Here is a 15286-nt window from a genome sequence, read left to right as displayed (position 1 = left end):
AACTGGGATCAGAAGAGTAAATGAGTTAATAATCCGTATTAATGATAGGTCCAATTGTAGAGAAGGTGAAAAAAAGGGCTATAATGTAAAGAGTTAAAAATCACACAACACCAGGTTATAGTCCAACAGGTTTAATTGGAAGCACTAGCTTTCGGTGATCACCTGATGAAGGAGCGTCGCTCCGAAAGCTAGTGCTTCCAATCAAACCTGTTGGACTATAACCTGGTGTTGTGGGATTTTAAACTTTGTACACCCCAGTCCAACACTGGCTTCTCCAAATCATGGCTATAATGTCAAGTGAGTTCTTGCTGACAAAATATTTTATATTGTGGCGGGGGGAGAGGGGGGATTGTGGGCTGATGTTGGTTGAAGGAATGGACAGTATGAAAATTACTGCACAGGGGTACTGGAGAGGCTGGGCTATGATGACATATGCCTAATCTGCACAGAGGATGTTGTTCCTCCAGTTTGTACTGTGATTCACTGGAGTACTGCAGCATGCCTAGGGCAGACAGGTGGGCATACCAGCAGGCAGGTGGGCATACCAGCAGGACACGCCATGTTGGAATGACTGGCTACAGAAAAGTTGGGGTCATACTTGCATGCAAACCAGAGGTGTTCCACAAAGCGGTCACCTAGTCTGTATTTGGTTTCTTCAATCGAGAGTAGGCCACATTAGGTGCAGAAAATACAATACACAAGATTGGAGGAGGTCCTGGAAAGACTGTATAGATGGTGAGCAGGGAGTTGGTGAAGGGGCAGGTATTGCACCTTCTGTAGTTCATGGGAAGGGAGCATGGTGTTGGTCATCCGTGAATGGACTAGGGAACAATCCCTGTGAAATACAGACCAGGGGAGTGAAGGGAAGATATGTTAAGTGTGGCATTCTGCTGGAGTTATCTGAAATGGCAGACAATGATCTTTTGAATACGGAGGCTTGTAGGATGAAGAGTGAGGACATGGGGGACCCGATCACACGGTTGTGAGTGATGGGAAGCGACAAGGGCAGAAGCACTGTGGTTGACAGAGTCCTGTCAACCACAGTGGGCAGGAACCCATGGTTATGGAAGAAGCAAGCTGTGTCATCAGTGCTGTTTTCAAAGGGGGATCATCCAAATAGATGCAATGTAGGCAAAGGAACTAGGAGAATGGGATGGATTCCTTGCAGGCCGTGGGTGTGAAGAACTGTAGTGAAGGTTAGTACAGGGGTCAGTGGCTTTGTAGTGGGTGGTAGTGGACGGTTTATTCCCTGAAATGGAGACCGAGAGGTCAAGGGAAGGAAGGGATGGTATGAAAGTTATAGAGGGGTGGAAATTGGAGGCAAATGAACAGATTTTTCAAGCTCATGGCAGGAGCATGAAGTGGCACTGAAGCAGTTATCGACATACCAGAAACAGTATTTTTTTATTTCAAACATATACTTTATTCATAAAATTATTTGGATCTCTATACAATTGGTCATGCCATTCTTGAGCACACAATACATTTCTTTACATACAGACATTGAAATTTATTTTCCTATATACAACTCTTGTACATTTACTATCCAGCTCTTCTGTTGAGGCGTCAGCGGAGCCCAAATGGGTGGACCCCCTGTTCTTCTTTAGGCAGGCAGATGTTATACGGTGGTCTTTCCCCACCACGCCTTGGCAGCAGCTGCCCCAAGCGTCAGCGTGTCCCTCAACACATAGTCCTGGGCCTCGGAATGTGCCAGTCTGCAACACTCAGTCGGGGTCGACTCCTTCAGCTGGAAGATCAACAGGCTTTGGACTGCCCAGAGAGCGTCCTTCACCGAGTTGATGATCCTCCAGGCACAGTTGATGTTCGTCTCGGTGTGCGTCCCGGGGAACAGGCTGTAGAGCACGGAGTCACGCGTCACGGCGCTGCTCGGGACGAACCTCGACAAACAGCACTGCATTCCTCTCCAGACTTCTTCTGCATAGGCACATTCCAGAAGGAAATGTGTGACAGTCTCGTCGCCCCCGCAGCCGCTTCGAGGGCAGCGTGCGGTGCGGCTGAGAGTCCGGGCGTGCATAAAGGATCTCACAGGCAGAGCCCTTCTCACCACCAGCCAAGCCATGTCTTGGTGCTTGTTGGAAAGTTCTGGCAATGAGGCATTCTGCCAAATGGCTTTGACAGTCTGCTCAGGAAACCGCTCGATAGAATCCGTCCTCTCCATTTCCCGAAGGGTCTCAAGGACACTACTTGCTGACCACTTCCTGATGGACTTGTGGTCAAAGGTGTTTTTCTTCATAAATTTCTCCACGAAGGACAGGTGATGCGGAACGGTCCAACTACTCAGAGCGTTCCACGGCGGCGAGGCCAGGCCCTTTCTTAGCAACAACGGGGACAGATAGAACCTCAGTACGTAGTGACACTTGGTGTTTGCGTACCGGGGATCCATCCACACACAAAGGTGGCCTTCAGGGTGAGGTGGCATTGGGTGTGTTTTTCCCCCATTGCCCAGATCTTTATACATCGAGTCCCTTCGGACATGGTCCTTCTTTGATCTCCATATAAAATGGAAGATGGCCCTGGTGACTGCAGCGGCACAGGTTCTGGGAATAGGCCAGACCTGTGCCACGTATAATAGCAATGACAGTGCCTCACACCTGATGACCAGGTTTTTTCCCGCGATGGAGAGCGACCGTAACTTCCATCTGCCCAGTTTCTGCCTTACTTTGCTGATACGCTCCTCCCAAGACTTGGCGCACGCCCAGCCACCCCGTACCAAATACCCAGCACCTTCAGGTGGTCGGTCCTGACGGTGAAGGGGATCGAGGATTGGGAGTTGTGGGAGGGGGCTAGTGTGGGACTTAAGCAAAGATTGTTCCACATACCCCATAAAGAGGCAGACACAACTGGGACCAATGTAGGTGCCCACAGCCACTCCTTCCGCTTGGCAGAAGTGAGATGAATTAAAGGAGAAATTGATCAGTGAGAGAACAAGTTCAGCCAGGCAGAGGAGAGTGGTGCTGGATGGGGAATGTACAGGTGTCTGGTCAAGGAAGAAGAAGAGTTTGCAGACCGTCCTCGTAGGGAATTGAAGCATAGAGGGATTGGCCATCCATAGTGAATAGGATGCAGTTAGGGTCAAGGAACTGGAAATTGTCAATATGGTTGAGGACATCAAAGGAATCACGGATGGTGGGCAGCATCTGGACAAAGTAGGAGAAAATGAGTCCAGTAGGGCAGGAACAGGCTGATATGATGGGCCTATCGGGGCAGTCTTGTTTGTGGATTTTGGGAAGGAGGTAGAAATGAGCTTGGCAGTGGTTGAGAGACTATAAGGTTGGAGATGGTGGAGTGGGGTGGGGGAAGATCTCCAAAGTTGGTGACAGTCCAAGCAACAATGGCTTGATGTTTGGATGTGGGATCATGGTCCAGAGGGCAGTCAGAAGAAATGTCTGAGAGTTGGCATTGAGCCTCCACTAGGTAAAGGCCAGTAAACCAGAGTACAACAGCACTACCTTTGTCGGTGGGTTTGATAACAAAATTAGGCTTGGACCTGAGAGTGCGAAGAGAGGAAATTTCTGAAGGGGTCAAGTTAGAGTGAGTGAGAGAAGCAGAGAAGCTGAGACAATGAAGAGATCGAGTGCAGGTAAGATGCCGGGGAAGGGGTCCAAGTAAAGGGTGCATACTGGAGGCAGGTAAAGAGATCAGTGGAATAGGGTGTGGGGGGATTCCTGCCCGAAGACAGAGGGGGCAGCATGGAGACAGAGGGGGCAGAAAAACAGTTCAATGTCATAGCAAGTACAAAATTCATTAAGGTGGGGGCATAAGGATATGAAGCTGAGTCCTTTGCTGAGGACAGTATGTTCAGCCTCAGAGAGGGGAAAGTCACAAGGTAGAGTAAGGGCTGTGTAATTGCCTTTTAAGAAAGTGTTTGGCACTGATTAGGAAGATTGAGACTCATGAAGTAGGAGGGTCAGCATCAGCTTAGATATAAAAAGTAGCTCAAAAGGTAAAATATAACAAATCATAGTTGAGGATGATTTTTTTCAGATGGGAAATAGTGTTCCCCAAGGTTCAGTACTGAAACTTGTTTGAAATTGTATTCCAATATCCAAGTCTACCAAAGTAAAATTTCAAAATTTGCGCGATGCCATACTTGCATACAATTCAGAAACAGGATTAGGCCGTTCAACAAGACCATGGTTGATCTGATTGCGGCCTCAATTTCACATTTGTTCTGATGCAATAACCTGTGTCTTTGTCAGTCAAGAATTTCTCTTTGCCTGAAAAATACTCAATGACACCACCTCGGCTGTTCTTTGAGGCAGCGTTCTGAAGTATCACAACCCTCAAGAGAAAACATTTCTCCTAATCTCTAACTTAAATGAGAAACATTTTATTTTTAAAGTGTACCTCTATATTCTAGACTCTCCCACAAAGGGATAACATCCTCTTAAAAGTAACCCTGTCAAGACCACTCAGGATCTTATAGGCTTCAATAAGATTCTTGCAAACACCAATGGATAAAAGCCTTGCCTGTCCAACCATTCCTCATAAGATAATACTTTCGTCCCAGATCAGTCAAGTCAATCTTCTCTGAATGGCTTCTAAAATATTTATATCATAGAAACATTGAAGATAGAGGCAGGAGTGGCCATTCAACCCCTTAAGTTTGCTCTGCCATTCACATAATCCCCTTTCCACAAGATCCTTCTGGATTCCCTGATGTAAACCCTTATCTATTCCTGAGGTGATTCAGCATCATATGTACTTGAGACTAAAACAGCTTGGAGAAAGTGAGGACTACAGATGCTGGAGAGTCAAAGTCGAAAAATGTGGCACTGGAACAGCACAGAACAGGCAGCATTCGAAAAGCAGGAGAGTCAACGTTTCATCCTGTTCGGTTTTGCACTCGAGACATAGAACATTACAGCTCAGTACAGGCCCTTCGGCCCTCGATGTTGCAACAACCTGTCATACTAATTTGAAGCCCATCTAACCTACGCTGTTCCATGTACGTCCATATGCTTGTCCAATGACGACATAAATGTACTTAAAGTTGCCGAAGCATTCCATACCCTTACTACTCTCTGAGTAAAGAAACTACCTCTGACATCTATCTTATATCTATCACCCTTCAGTTTAAAGCTATGCCCCCTCGTGCTCACCGTCACCATACTTGGAAAAAGGCTCTCCCTGTCCACCCTATCTAATCCTCTGATTATCTTATATGTCACCTCTCAACCTTCTTCTCTCCAATGAAAACAGCCTCAAGTTCCTCAGCCTTTCCTCATAAGACCTTCCCTCCATACCAGGCAACATCCGAGTAAATCTCCTCTGCACCCTTTCCAAAGCTTCCACATCCTTCTTATAATGCGGTGACCAGAACTGTACACAATACTCCAAGTGCGACCACACCAGAGTTTTGTACAGCTGTAGCATAACCTCATGGTTCCGGAACTCGATCCTTCTATTAATAAAACACTGCATGCCTTCTTAACAAGCCTGTCAAGCTGGGTGGCAACTTTCAAGGATCTGTGTACCAGGACACCGAGATCTCTCTGCTCATCTACACTACCAAAAATCTTACCATTAGCCCAGTACTTTGCATTCCGGTTACTCTGACCAAAGTGAATCACCTCACACTTGTCCGCATTAAACTCCACTTGCCACCTCTGAGCCCAGCTCTGCAGCTTATCTGTCTCTCTGTAACCTACATCCTTCATCACAATCTACAACTCCATCGACCTTAGTGTCATCTGCAAATTTACGAACCCACCCTTCTATACCCTCATCCAGGTTGTTTATAAAAATGACGAACAGTAGTGGACCCAACACCGACCCTTGTGGTACACCACTGGTAACTGGACTCCAGGATTTACATCAGGGAATCCAGAAGGATCTTGTGGAAAGGGGAAAATACCCTGCACCATACATATCAGGTGAAAATGATCAGAGTGTGAGAGATGTGAATCTGGATATGGAAGTCTGGTTGTTTTACATTGAACGAGAATAAAGGTTCAATTCCCGCCTCTGTGTGGAGTTTGCACATTCTCCCCGTGTCTGCGTGGGTTTCCTCCGGGTGCTCCGGTTTCCTCCAACAATCCAAAAATGTGCAGGTTAGGTGAATTGGCCATGCTAAATTGCCCGTAGTGTTAGGTGAAGACGTAAATGTAGTGGAATGGGTCTGGGTGGGTTGCACGTTGGTGGGTCGGTGTGGACTTGTTGGGCCGAAGGGCCTGTTTCCACACTATAAGTAATCTAATCTAATCTAATTTCCCATCAACCACCACCCTGTGTCTTCTTTCAGCAAGCCAATTACTGATCCAAACTGCTATATCTCCCATAATCCCATTCCTCCGCATTTTGTACAATAGCCTACTGTGGGGAACCTTATCAAACGCCTTACTGAAATCTATATACACCACATCAACTGGTTTACTCTCATCCATCTGTTTGGTCACCTTCTCAAAGAACTCACTAAGGTTTGTGAGGCATGACCTACCCTTCACAAAACCGTGCTAACTATCCCAAATCAAATTATTCTTGTCTAGATGATTATAAATCCTATCTCTTATAACCTTTTCTAACATTTTACCAACAACTGAAGTAAGGCTCACTGGTCTATAATTACCAGGGTTGTCTCTACTCCCTTTCTCGAACAGGGGAACCACATTTGCTATCCTCCAGTCTTCGGGCATTATTCCATTATTTAAAAATCAATGCCAAAGGCTGGGCAATCTCCTCTCTGGCTTCCCAGAGTATCCTAGGATAAATCCCATCCGGCCCAGGGGACTTATCTATTTTCACACTCTGCAGGATTTCTAATACCTCTCCCTTGTGAACCTCAATCCCACCTAGTCTAGTAGCCTGTACCTCAGTATTCTCCTCGACAACATTGTCGTTTTCTAGAGTGAATACTGTCAAAAAATATTCATTTCGTGCTTCCCCTATCTCCTCTGACTCCACACACAACTTCCCCTACTATCCTTGATTGGCCCTAATCTTACTCTCGTCATTCTTTTATTTCTTAAATACCTATAGAAAGCCTTAGGGTTTACCCTGATCCTATCCACCAACAACTTCTCATGTCTCCTTCTGGCTCTTCTGAGCTCTCTCTTTAGGTCTTTCCTGGCTACCTTGTAACCCTCAAGCGCCCTAACTGAGCCTTCAGAAGTCATCCTAACATAGTTAAAAATCACACAACACCAGGTTATAGTCCAACAGGTTTAATTGGAAGCACACTAGCTTTCAGAGCGACGCTCCTTCATCAGGTGATAGGATTTTTAACTTTGTACACCCCAGTCCAACACCAGCACCTCCGAATCATTCTAACATAAGCCTTCTTCTTCCACTTGACAAGAGATTCCACTTCCTTCGTAAACCACGGCTCCCACGCTCGGCAGCTTCCCCCCTGCCTGACAGGTACATACTGATCTAGGACACTCAGGAGCTTTTCCTTGAATAAGCTCCACATTTCTAAGGTGCCCATCCTCTGCAGTTTCCTTCCCCATCCTATGCTTCCTAAATCTTGCCTAATCGCATCATAATTGCCTATCCCCCAGCTGTAACTCTTGCCCAGTGGTATACACGTATCCCTTTCTATCACTAAAGTAAACATAACAGAATTGTGATCGCTATCACCAAAGTGCTCACCTACTTCCAAGTCTAACACCTGGCCGGGCTCATTACCCAGTACCGAATCTAATGTGGCTCTCCTGTACTTCAGATGCTGCATGATCGGCTGTGCTTTTCCAGCGCTACACTTTGACACTAAAACAACTAGGAGAAAGTGAGGACTGCAGATGCTGGAGATCAGAGCTGAAAATTGTGTTGCTGGAAAACGCAGCAGGTCAGGCAGCATCCAAGGAGCAGGAGAATAGACGTTTCAGGCATAACCTAGCCCAATTTATTTATAAGATTACACAGAGGCAAAACAAAGAATCGAGATATAACCTGGATTTTTATAATAGTTGCACTATATGTGAATCTATCTACGAATGTATGAATTAGGAAAAGGAATAGGCCATTCAGCCCCTCACACCTGCTCCGCCATTCAATGAGATGATGGCTGATCTGATTATCACCTTGAATCCACATTCCTGGCCACCCCACGTAACCTTCCACCCCTGTGCTTAATAAGATTTTATCTACTAAAATGAAATAAAGACTTAGCATGCTTGCCTGTATTCGTCTCAACATATGAGCAACTGGAACATCATGTTGCGTACAGGACATTGGTGAGACCACTTTTAGAGTACTGCATACGCTTCTGGTCACCCTTCTATCAGAAGGATATTGTTAAACCTGAGGGGTGCAGAAAAGATTTACAAAGATGTTGCTGGGACTGGAGGGTCTGAGTTATAGAGAGAAGCTGGAGAGGCTGGGACCTTTACCCCCTGAAGCTTTGGAGACTGAGGAGGACCTTATAGACGTTTATAAAATCATGAGGGGTATGGATAGGATGAATAGTCAAAGTTTTTTTCCTAGGGTGAGGGAATCCAGAACTGGAGGGCATAGGTTGAAGGTGAGCGGGGAAAGATTTAAGAGAGGCCTATGGGGCAACTTTTTTCACGCAGAGAGTGGTGTGTGCATAGAATGAACTGCCAGAGATTGTGCTGGAGGTTGGTACAATTACAACATTTAATAGGCATCTGGATGGACGAATGAATAGGAAGGATTTACAAGGATGTGGAACAAATGCTGGCAAATGTGATTAGATCAGATTGGGATGTCTAGTCAGTGCAGACAAGTTGGACCAAAGCATCTGTTTTCATGCTGTATGACTCAAACATTTAACATATATTGAGAAAAGCTGGAGTCCTAGTACTAATCAATGCCTCTAATTCAGAAAAAGACCCTCTTTTCCAACTCCTTGTTTCCTGTCTGCTAACCAGTTTTCTATCCACATTAATATACTATCCCCAAGCCCATGTACTTTGGTTTTGCATTAAACTTTTGTGGCACTGTGGCACAAGTGAACTATATCCAATGTCTCCCCAATCAACTCTACAAAACACCATTGCCGATGAATTCCAGTAGATTTGTCGAGCATGATTTCCTTTTTGTAAATCCATGCTGTGCCTGATTGTCCCAGTTTTCTATTTCACATTACATGAAGGATTTGGAGGTTTTGGAAAGGGTACAGAAGACGTTTACCAGGATGCTGTCTGGATTAGAGGGTGTAAACTACAGGAGAGATTAGAAAAACTCAGGTTATTTTCTCTGGAATAGTAAAGGCCAAGGAGAGACTTGATAGAAGTCCATAAAATTATGAGATGCATACATAGAGATGCATATATAGTCAGAACCTTTTCTCCCCAGAGCTGAAATGTCTAAAAGTAGAGGACATGCATTTAAGGTGAGAGGGGAACGTTCAAAGGAGATGTGAAGGGCAAGTTTTCCTTTTTTATACAAAACATTGTATGAGTCTGGAACGCACTGCTAGGTGGAGGCAGGCACAATAGGGGTATTTAAGAGATTTTTAGATAAAAACATTAATATGCAAGAAATGGAAGGATACGGACCAAAGGTAAGCAGAAGAGATTATCTAAATTTGGCATTATGTTCAGCACATTGTGGGATGCAGGGCCCATTCCTGTGCTGTTGTTCTATGCTCTGCTATAAATTGATTCTATCATCTTTCCCACTACTGATGTCAGACTCTTTAGTCTACAATTTCCTGACTTCTCTCCAATTCTCTTTTTAAATAGTGGCATTACATTAGCTACCCTCCAAACTGCAGGAACCGTTTCCAGTCTGTAAAGAATCTTAGAAAATGACCTACGATGATTTCCTTTAGCATTCTGGTGTGTAGATGATCTGGTCCTGGGCATTTATCAGTTTTTAAACCCATCAATTTTTCTCAAACACCATTTCTTTACTAATACAAATTAACTTCAATTCCTACCTATCACAAGTTCACAACTTGGATTTGCAGCTGAGATAGGGATGGTAACCATCAATTGGAACAGGATATGGACAGGACAGCAGAATAAACAGACATAAGTTAAAGAACTGTGGGCTGATACGTTTTGGCATAGTGATCAGGAGACAATATAAACTCAGTGTGTCTGTAAATAAAGCATGTGCAGTAAGAGAGAAGGTTTCATGACAAAGTATTTAGCAAAGCATCTGGGATGTGGTTGGTTCTGTACAGCCGGCATGGACTCAATACAAGGGAGGCAGTTTCATCAATAACTTGCATTTATAATTTAGTTAAATATCTCAAAGAATTTCACAAGAGCATTATTAAGCAATGTATGATACCCAGCTGTATGAGGTGATGTTAGAAAAAAACCACAGATGACCACAATTTGGTTAAAGAAGTAGGTGTGTCTTAAGAGGAGAGTAAGGAATGAAAGTGGAGGAATAGTATTCCAAAATTTGGGCCCAGGCAACTGAAGACAAATGATAGAGTGATTAAAATTAGGGACATAATAGAGACCAATATTACAGGAGCACAGATATTTCAGTGGGTGTGGGACTGGAGAAAATTCAGTATCGGGAGGGGGCAAGGCGTGGAAGGATTTGTAAACGAAGCTGAAAATTTTAAAATTAAAGCATAGTTGAACAGGTTTTTAATGTACACCAACAGGCAGACTTCATGCTGTAAAGATAGGGAGTTAGGACAAAGAGTTGTTATCTCTGGTTTGCTGCCTGTGCCACATGCTAGCGAGGCGAGGAATAGGGAGGGAGAGGAGTTGAACACATGGCTACAGGGATGGTGCAGGAGGGAGGGTTTTGGATTCCTGGATAATTGGAGATCATTCTGGGGTAGGTGGGATCTCAACAAACACTTGAACCAGAGGGATACCAATATCCTGGTTGGGGGGGTGGGGTCGTGGGCATTTGCTAATGCTCTTCGGGAGGGGTTAAACTAATTCAACAGGGAATGGGAACCTAAATTATAGTTCCAGTATACAGAGGTTGAGAGTAGTGAGGTCAGAAATAAGGTTTCAAGGTCACAAGAGGGCACCGACAAGCAAGACTTCAATGCCAGGAGCATCCAGAATAAGGTGAACTTGTAGCATGGGTTGGTACCTGGGACTTCGATGTTGTGGCCATTTCAGAGACATGAATAGAACAGGGACAGGAATGGTTGTTGCAGGTTCTGGGATTTAGATGTTTTAGTAAGAACAGAGAAGATGGGAAAAGGAGGTGTGGCATTGTTAATCAAGGACATTTGAGGACTCATCTACTGAGGTAGTATGGGCTGAAGTTAGAAACAGGAAAGGAGCGGTCACTCTGTTGGGAGTTTTCTGTAGGCCTCCAAATAGTTCCAGAGATATAGAGGAAAGAATAGCAAAGATGATTCTCGATAGGTGCAAACGTGGCAGGGAAGTTGTTAAGGGGGACTTCAACTTTCCAAATATTGACTGGGAATACTATAGTTTGAGTACTTTAGAGTCAGTTTTTATCTAATGCGTGCAGGAGGGTTTTCTGATAGTTTGTAGACAGGTCAACAAAAGGAGAGGCCACATTGGATTTGGTACTGGGTAAAGAACCCGGCCAGGTGTTAGATTTGGAGGTAGGTGAGCACTTTTGGTGATAGTGATCACAATTCAGTTATGTTTACTTTAGCGTTGGAAAGGGATAGGTATACACCACAGGGCAATACCACTGGGGGAAAGGCAATTATGAGGTGATTAGGTGAGATTTAGGATACATAGGAAACTGGAGGGGGTGAGCACAATTGAAATGTAGAGCTTATTCAAGGAACAGCTACTGCATGTTCTTGGTAAGTGTGCACCTGTCAAGCAGGGAGGAAATGGTCAAGTGAGGGAAATTAAAGTTCTTGTCAAGAGGAAAAAGAAGGCTTATATTAGGATGAGACATGAAGGCTCAGTTAGGGCGCTTGAGAGTTACAAGTTAGCCAGGAAAGACCTAAAAAGAGAGCTAAGAAGAGCCAGGAGGGGAAATGAGAAGTCATTGGCAGATAGGATCAAGGAAAACCCTAAGGCTTTCTATAGGTATATCAGGAATAAAAGATTGACTCAAGAAAGATTGGGGCCAATCAAGGATAGTAGTGGGAAGTTGCCCGTGGAGTCTGAGAGTTAGGGGAAATGCTAAATGAATATTTTTCATTGGTATTCACTCTGGAAAAAGACAATGTCGAGGAGAATATGGAGATACAGGCTTCGAGACTAGATGGGATTGAGGTTCACAAGGAATTGGTGTTAGCAATTCTGGACAGTGTGAAAATAATTAAATTCCCTGGGCCAGATGGAATTTATCCTAGGATTCTCTGGGAAGCCAGGTAGGAAATTGCAGAGCCTTTGGCTTTGATCTTTATGTTGTCATTGTCTACAGGAAAAGTGCCAGAAGACTGGAGGATAGCAAATGTCTCCTTGTTCAAGAAGGGGAGTAGAGACAACCCTGGTAATTATAGACCAGCGAGCCTTACTTCGGTTGTGTTGGGAAAAGTTATTAGAGATAGGATTTTTAATCAACTAGAAAGGAATAAATTGATTAGGGATAGTCAACACGGTTTTGTGAAAGGTAGGTCATACCTCACAAACGTTGAGTTCTTTGAGAAGGTGACCAAACAGGTGGACGAGGGTAAAGTGGTTGATGTGGTGCATATCGATTTCAGTAAGGCATTTGAGAAAGCTCCCCATGATAGGCTATTGCACAAAATACAGAGGCATGGGATTGAGGGTGATTTAGATCAAACATTGGCTAGTTGAATTGGCTAGTGGTGTACTGCACAGATCTGTTTTGGGGCCACAGCTGTTTGTCATTTTTATAACAACCTGAGGGCATAGAAAATGGGTTAGTAAATGTGTGGATGACTTTAAGGTTGGTGGAGTTATGGATGCTATTGAAGGATGTTGTTGGTTACAGAGGAACAAGACAAGCTGCAGAGCTGGACTGAGAGGTGGCAAATGGAGTTTAATGTGGAAAAGTGTGAGGCGATTCACTTTGGAAGGAGCAGGAATAAAGAATACTAGGCTAATGGCATGATTCTTGGTAATGTAGACGAGCAGAGAGATCTCTGTTGGTATACATAAATCTCTGAAAGTTGCCAACCAGGTTGACAGGGTTGTTAAGAAGGCATACCATGTGTTAGCTTTTATTAGTAGAGGGACCGATTTTCGGAGCGATCAGGTTATGCTACAGCTGTACAAAACTCTATTGCATATAGTTTGCATTATAGGTCACCACATTATAGAAGGATGTGGAAGCTTTGGAAAGGGTTCAGAGGAGATTTACTAGGATGTTGCCTGGTATGGAGGGAAGGTCTTACGAGGAAAGTCTAAGGGACTTGAGGCTGTTTTTGTTAGAGAGAAGAAGGTTGCGAGGTAACTTAATTGAGACATAAGATAATCAGAAGATTAGATAGGGTGGACAGTGAGAGCCTTTTTCCTCAGATGGTGATGGCTAGGGTGAGGGAACATAGCTTTAAACTGAGGGGTGATAGATATAGGACAGATGTCAGAGGTAGTTTCTTTACTCAGAAAGTAGTAGAGGCATGGAACATTGGGCCTGCAACAGTAGTAGATTCACCAACTTAAGGGCATTTAAATGGTCATTAGATAGACATATGGATGAAAATGGAACTGTAGATACAAGGGAGAGGGATGGAGTTGGTCGCTTGGAAGCAGAGTTGAGAGGACAATGGGTTTAATCTTCCCAATAGACAATTGCAAAAAATTACAGTATTTGATAATTTAATAAGCGTGGAAGAGTCAAAACAGGGTTTGGAGAGGTTAGGTGTGGCTCAGTGGTTAGCACTACTGCATCACAGCACCAGTGTCCCAGGTTCAATTCCAGCCTTGGACAACTGTCTGTGTGGAGTTTGCACATTCTCCCTGTGTCTACGTGGGTTTCCTCCGGGTGCTCCAGTTTCCTCCCACAGTCCAAAGATGTGCAAGTCAGGTGAATTGGCTATGCTCAATTACCCATAGTGATAGGTGAGGGAAGTGGGTCTGGATGGGTAACTCTTCGGAGGGTCGGTGTGGATGGGTTGGGCCTGTTTCCACACTGTAGGGAATCTAATCTAATCTAATCTAGATTGGATGTTGTCAAGAGTACACATGAAAACTAATGCTCTTTTGAAACATATCACTGAGGGACACAATATTGATAGGAAGGGCCCAAAGTCAGGGGACATCAAAGGTAATGAGCTGGAAGAAAAACTGTTTGCAAATAATACTCTAGCTACTAAGAATGTGTGCAGACCATTTTGACCAATGCTTCAATCAATATGGCTGCCCTGGTTGGGATCTTCAAATTCATTCCTACCCCTAACTCCCTTGTCAATCAGAAATGTAACTTGGCCTTGAATATATTCAATGACCAGCTCCATTGCTTTGCAGGAAGTAGTAAACCAAAGATTAATATCACCTAGAAGAAATTCCTAATTTCTGACTAAAATGGAAAACCTTTCATTCTGAAACTGTATCCTGCACCCCACCCTAGTTCTAAATTTGCCTTCAAAATCTTATTTTAGTATGAATGTCATTTATCTAAACTCCAATGAATAAAGGCCCATTCTAAGTGCTTAACATTCCTTCAAATGACAGACCCTTTGTCCCAAGAATCAGATTCTCTGAACTGCCTCTGATGCACATATGGCTTCTCGATGCCCTCCATCCTTAAATAAGGAGATCAAAATTACACACAGTACTGTGGATGAGGTCTCAAAGACAGGAACAGGAGAGAGCAATCTTTCCTTGATAACGGATATGGAGAGTGCTGGAGGAGAAAGATGTGGTCTGACAATGTCAAAATGTCAATGGCATCACGGTGGCTCAGTGGTTAGCACTGCTGCATCTCAGTGCCAGGTTCAATTCCAGCCTCAGGAACGGTGTGGAGTTTGCACATTCTCCCCATGGTTTTGCTCCAGTTTCCTTGCATAGTCCAAAGATGTGCAGGTTAGGTGAACTGGTTATGCTAACTTACCTATAGTGTTAGGTGCATTAGTTGGAGGGAAATGGGTCTGGATAGGGTCACTCTTTGGAGGGTTAGTGTGGACTTAGAGTCATAGAGATGTACAGCATGGAAATAGACCCTTCGATCCAACCCGTCCATGCTGACCAGATATCCTAACCCAATCTAGTTCCACCTGCCAGCAAACAGCCCATATCCCTCCAAACCCTTCCTATTCATATACCCATCTAGATGCCTTTTAAATGTTGCAATTGTACCAGCCTCCACCACTTCCTCTGGCAGCTCATTCCATACACGTACCACCCTCTATGTGAAAAAGTTGGCCCGCAGGTCTCCTTTATATCTCCCCCCCCCCAACCCTAAACCTATGCCCTCGGTTTCTGGACTCCCCGACCCCAAGGAAAAAAACTTTGCTTATTTACCCTATCCATGCCCC

Source organism: Chiloscyllium plagiosum, unplaced genomic scaffold, assembly GCF_037043375.1.
Source record: "Chiloscyllium plagiosum isolate Xiang-an unplaced genomic scaffold, Cpla_swu_hap1 HiC_scaffold_26, whole genome shotgun sequence".
Taxonomy (NCBI): domain Eukaryota; kingdom Metazoa; phylum Chordata; class Chondrichthyes; order Orectolobiformes; family Hemiscylliidae; genus Chiloscyllium; species Chiloscyllium plagiosum.
This window is presented reverse-complemented; position numbering follows the sequence as displayed.